We start from the raw sequence: 6,000 nt of genomic DNA on the forward strand, positions 1-6,000 counted from the left end.
ACATAAGAAAAAGCATTGAAATCTGTTGTTGGAACATAAAATTTGATTTATGGAGTAGAAATCCATAGGTAAGCACGGGTCAGATTCTGTGAGACCATTTTAAGGACCATGGGTTCTATCCTGAGTTATGTGAAGTTATTAATAGGTTTAAGCAGAGGAGAGAGACATCCAGGTTTACATTTTTACAGATCATTAGTGGAGGGGTTCTGCTGAGGATGGATTTGAGCATAACACCATCTGCTGAGATATTAGGTAGCAGGTAGCTATGGTACCCCATTTAAGAGTTGATGAGGCCCTGAACTGGAGCAGAAGTAGAAGAATTTGTGGGGGAGGGGCAGAGGAAGAAGGGCAAAAAACGTTAACAGATTCAGTGATATGATAGCTGTGGAGGTTAAGAAAAGAGAGTTAAAAAATGACCTCTGGATTTCTGACATGACACCTGGATAGTGGAACAGATCCATAACCCATTCTCCAAAATACCTGGAGCCAAATATGTTTTAAAATTCAGAACATTTCGGATGTTAGAAAGGAGATATGGTTTACACACCCAATATAACAGTGTACCCCCAACAGGGCCTGGAACAGTACCATGTAATTAAACACATTCCACCAAGTGGAATAGATGATAAAGAGCTCCCTGACAGTAAATTTAGGTTTTGTAGCAAATTGAGTTCAAGTGTTGCTGACAAAAAAGTTATCAAAAACATTTTGGTTTTCCAGGGGTTTTTTTTTGTTGTTGTTTTTCTTTGGTTTGGGTTGGCTTTGGAATTGTGGACAAGAAATGATAGATGTACTAACACCTGTAAATAAAACATAGGAAGTAAAACAGGCTGTTTTTGTTTTTGATGGAATGAAGGTTCTGGTTTATTCAGGTAAGATCTCAGATAATTATGATATCTTAAAGATGTCTAGGAAGCAATGGGATAAATGAACAAATTAGTTGGGACAGTTTGAAACTAAAACAATTACAAGGAAAATGTACACTCAGGGAAATATTCTCTATTTGGTGCCAAAACTATGAACCCAACTCAGAGAATGACTCAAGGAGACTTCATATCTGTCAATAGACACTAATGACCTCGAATTGAGAGTCCTATTTGTCTTTGCTTTACCACATAAGTTAATGCATTTTGGTCTCTTGCCATTGTTGGCATTGATTTGAATTCAATGTTGCTATTAACAGTACATTCATTTTGTTAAAATTACTCAAATTATATAAAAGAATTATTCTGGTATTAACTAGATGCATAATTAGGTGATTGGAAATATGTCCTTCTCAATCAGATTTTCTAACCATAAAAGATCTGTCATAACAAATGCATTTCTACACTTTACGAACCAAAAAACTGACTATGTTCTGAAGACGATTTGGGGGTTGATCATTTCCAAAATATTAAATATACTAATTTTCTTTTAGAGAAAAATTCCTTCTACCAGGAATTAAAATTAAATTTTTCTATGGAAGGCTTAATCATCCCATGAGAGTTTCCAAGCCTACATCCCTACAGATCCTTAGAGACCCAATCTAATCTCTCAATCTCCCAATCTAATCTCTTTAGGGCATAGGGGTCTGATTCCTAGAATTTGTTTCCTGTTTCACAGTAAAAGAAAAATATATACAAAATCTTAACAGACTACAAACCAATAATAAACTGGCTTATGTTTACTCTAATAGTTTTTTAAGCCTCTGTCTAGCACTATTAACATAGCCATAAAATTTAGAATTTGGAATAGAGGTGGGCAGAATTATTATGTTTTTTTTTTTTAACGTTTATTTATTTTTGAGAGACAGAGAGAGCCAGAGCCTGAGCGGGGGAGGGGCAGAGAGAGAGAGAGAGAGAGAGAGAGAGAGAGACAGACAGACAGAGTGACAGACAGAATCCAAAACAGGCTCCAGGCTCTGAGCTGTCAGCACAGACCCTAACGTGGGGCCTGAACCCACAAACTGTGAAATCATGACCTGAGCCAAAGTCAGAGGCTTTGAGCCAGGCACCCCAAATTATTTTTCACTTTCAAACTTTCACTTGATAATTGCTACCATCAAAAATTCTTCAGAAAAACCCTTCCAGTTTTCCCTGTCCCTAAACATACTGCATACACTATGCTGAGGATCCATTTAAAATACAATAATGTACAGTGAGGTTTCATGCAGTTCCTTATGTTTGAGAAATTTAGTCTAGCACCAGATCCTAGAGTCTAAAGCCCTTCAATAAAAGTTTAATGAGGAATGATGGTATAATTCTACATTTTTAAAATATACAGTTTGTTTTTCTTTCTTTCAAGTATGTGTGTGTATATGACATAGTATGCTGATAGAAAAATCAGCCTTAAAAGTACAAATTCAATAGGATACTGCTATTTGCATTATAGGTTCTAGCCCAACTGTGGTCCTAAAAGTCAACCAGTGTGTTGAGATCAGTATTTTAAAAATAAGATAATAGAGAAAATCTGCGTTATGAGCCTAAATATTGTTTTGTGAGCCTTGTTTCATATATATACACAGAGAGTATACTGCATTGAGGCATGGAATTCATTTCTTATTGAGGATTGCAATCCAAAAAGAAGTTTTAAAAATACTAATGTTGAAGAAGTATGCTTGCCAGCCAAAACTCTAGAGTGTTGCCAATGGAGGGATGGCCCTGGGTTACTGCCTTATAAAATATATTTTAAGCCAATACAATAAAAGATCAGAAGACTAAGTTGTGTTGTCCATGTTGACTCAAAAAATTAACTGTGGCTCTGAAAAACCAAGAAAGGATTAAAAATCTCAATCTACATGGCATCTTCAATACACATGTGAGAAGAAGAGTGACATCCTCACTCACTCTCCCTGGAGTCCGGCATCCTCTGGACAAGTAGAAATTAGGGTAAATCAGAGCTGGACAAAGAACAATGGAGTATTCTGTACTTACAAAGGCCTTACAAATTATACAAAAGACAAAAAGATAAACATCTTATGATAAGTGAGAGTGAGGGTGGTGAAAAGTAAAGATAATATGACTCTTGAGTCAAGTCTTTGGAATAATAATAATGCCACTAACTTGCTGGGTGAACTGAAATTAGAATCTCTCCCTCAGCCTTGGTTTATCACGAACTGGATGGATTGACTATCCAAACTGAGAAGAGGATCTTGAGATTGGTAGGGGTAGAGGAGATTCCTGATTTAAGGCCTCATTACCTTAATCTAGGGAAGTATATTTTTTTTCTATTTTACAGATAATTTAACTGAGGCACACTGTTACTCTAATGCGAACATGTCACATTTCTCCCTTAAGAGTAAAGGTAGTCTAGAAACATCTGGCTCAATAATTGATGAGGTTTAAATTAATACTCTAAACTCAGGGAACAACACCTACACCTAATTTGTAAAGAATATTTAGCATAGGTATTTCTCTGTATGGAGATGAGATTAAGAGGGCAGGCCAGGCTCTTTTGACATAAGCAGAAGGCACTGGTTGAAAATATCATTAATAATCACGTCCTGTTTGTGTGGTTGTCATGTATCTTTAATTGCACCTCTATGAGTTGTTAAGGCATTTTGTTAAGTGTGCAGTTTGAAATACATTTTTAAACCTCAGTGAAGATAGAAGTAAAATGCAGGCAATGGAATTGCCATTTATTATGAGAAACTTCTATGTAAAAATACTAGTTAAAGCGATATAAAAAGAAAGATGCTTGGTACAAATAAACTAACTGTTCAGAATGTTTAGTGCATATGCTAGACTTCAGATATTAAAAGTAAAAGTTAAGTTTAAAGAATTCTAATTGTAGGGTATGACTTTAACCTCATGTGTTTTAACCACAGACTCAAAGAAAACGTACACAGTAAATGAAGCAACACATTCTCCCACAAGCAGAAATTCTCAAATGAAAACGCAGCAACTTTCTTATTTTTCCACAACAGTATTTGAACGCAAGTGTCTTCATTATATGTATTATAACTTTTATAACAAGTTACGTTGGCTTCATAACATTTTCTAAAAATCAGAAAAGCTGTTAACCTATGGGGTTCTAAAAACAGAAATAGTTATTTGAAGAGTTTGAAGTGAAGTGTTTTTGAGGAGTTTTGAGGGAGAAGGAAGCAAAAGGCTATAAGGTAAGCACCAGTTTCACCCTCAATTCTTAAGCTTTAGAAAAGCCTAATTAGGCAGGGAAAGGAATTTGGGCCTGGCACACCCAGGTTCAGACGTGGCAGGATCCTGAAACAAAGTTTTTCTGAACCTTTGAGTCATATGCCACAGGCAAACCAGAGCCGCGATATGCAGGTCGTTAAGTCAACAGGTCCTTTAACGAGATGGTGTGCGGTTGGTGAGTGGCAGTTGGATTTCTTCCTGCCACGAAGAAAATAACTCTACTCGATCAAACCGGAAAGTGGGCGCAGCTCTGGCTTAGGGAGTGCACCAGGAAAAGTGAAGAGAGAGAGAAACAGACAGAGACAGAGGGATGTCCGCGTCCCGACCACAGAGCGCTTTCCAAACCACTCGGAAACCATTTAAATGGCTCGGGCGGCCGCGGTTTCCAGCCTAGGACTGTCTGGGGTCCGGCTGGGAAAGTTGCCTGGTAAAGCCATGCCCTTTCCCGTCGCGGGTTTGCTCCCCCCACCCGGCACGGGGGCGAGAGGAGACCAGCAACCTGTTAGCCCGCGTGCAAACGCGGCCACCTCGCGCCTGGCCCGGCCCCTCCGACCCCGCACTCCGGGAGACTCTCCCAGGGTCAAGCTGCGGGCCACCAGGACTCGGGCCCCGGTCCGGATCCTCTGGAGCCTCCCTACAGAGACTGTCAGGGGCGACAGGGCTACCCCCGGAGCGCCACCTGCCCCGGCCTCGGGCGCCCCTTTCGGCCCCTCCGGAGGGGCAACTGAAACACCGCTCTCGAGACCACCCCCAACCGGCCACCGGGACCGTACCCCTCTCCCCACCACGTGAACCTCGGCGTCCGTCTGCCCAGGGTCTCCCGGCCCCCGCCCCCGGCCCCAGCGCCGGCCCGCCCGCTTACCTGGCGGGTGGGCACAGCAGGGCGGCGGGAAGCAGCGGCCGGGCGGGCGCTGGACGTGGGCCGGGCGCCAGGTGCAGGTGGCGGCGGCGGCGGCGGCGCCTCCGGTTGCTGTCGCTACTGTTGCCGCTCAGTCCAGCTCCTCCTCCGCCGCCGCCGCCTCCTGCCTTCCCGCTGGGCCTCCTGCGTTGCCAGGAGAGGCCGAACCGAGGCTCCGCTTCCTCCTGGAGTCTCCCAGGTGAGCTCCAGCCTGCGACGTCGGCAGGGGCGAGGCCCCCGTCCCGCGCCTGCGCGCCAGCCTCCTGCCCCGCCCAAGCCCTACCTGAGCGCTCCAGGTGAGGACCGAGCACCGCGCGCGCAGGGTGGGGGCGCCGTCCGGGCGGAGCGCAGCCGCCGCGCGGCTTCCCTCTCCGCAGACGGCGAGGCTGGTTCTCCTAGAGGGGCGCGTGCCTCCGCCCGTCTACATTTGAGGAGTCCCGCACGGACCTGGTGCCAGTGGGCACCTTGTAACCAGAACACGGTCTGGGTCCTTGGGGAACCAGAGGGTCTAGATTGCCCTCACACACGTCTTCCCTTCTCTAAGGTTCGCCAAAATGAAGGGGTGCACCGCCCGGAGACCGGGGGGTGGGGGGGCCAGTGCCCCCCGAGAGCCACCTCATGACGGCTGCAACTGTTGTCTCGTATGGTTTCCTCGAGCAAGGTTCAGCAGCTTCTGTCACCAGTTAGGTTCGTGAGCTATTGGGTGAGCTTCCTTCCCATGTACTAGTCTTGATTTCATCACTTGACTCACTTCAGCGCAGCTAGTGGTTTCCGTTTCTGTAAGCGCGCGCTCTGGTAGGGGCGCCTCCCGTCCAAAGGAGGAGCCTCCCTCTTCCAAAGAAGAGCCTCTGGTATTTGGCAGAGCCTTGCTAACTTGGGGCGCACCACCCCTTCCTGGGCTGCTATAGAAAGGCAAACCGATTCCCAGATGGGAGAGCGAGCAGCGACAGTACAGAGAAACCTGCTGTC

General features: G+C 44.6%; 1 protein-coding gene across 3 annotated transcripts in view; it reads right to left on the reverse strand.

The window, feature by feature from the left end:
* GALNT3 (polypeptide N-acetylgalactosaminyltransferase 3) overlaps positions 1 to 5,745 on the reverse strand; it is a 44,529-nt gene extending 38,784 nt beyond the window's left edge. For 2 of the 3 annotated variants that reach the window (XM_030326492.1, XM_030326490.1), the window contains exon 1: positions 4,996 to 5,257. The gene's annotated coding sequence lies outside the window, so the exon portion shown is untranslated. Of the gene's footprint in view, positions 1 to 4,995; positions 5,258 to 5,314 lie in introns of those variants that run through there. The other variant, XM_030326493.1, reaches the window with a different exon arrangement.
* Positions 5,746 to 6,000: the final 255 nt, after the last annotated feature.

The sequence above is a fragment of the Lynx canadensis genome, chromosome C1, assembly GCF_007474595.2.
Source record: "Lynx canadensis isolate LIC74 chromosome C1, mLynCan4.pri.v2, whole genome shotgun sequence".
Taxonomy (NCBI): domain Eukaryota; kingdom Metazoa; phylum Chordata; class Mammalia; order Carnivora; family Felidae; genus Lynx; species Lynx canadensis.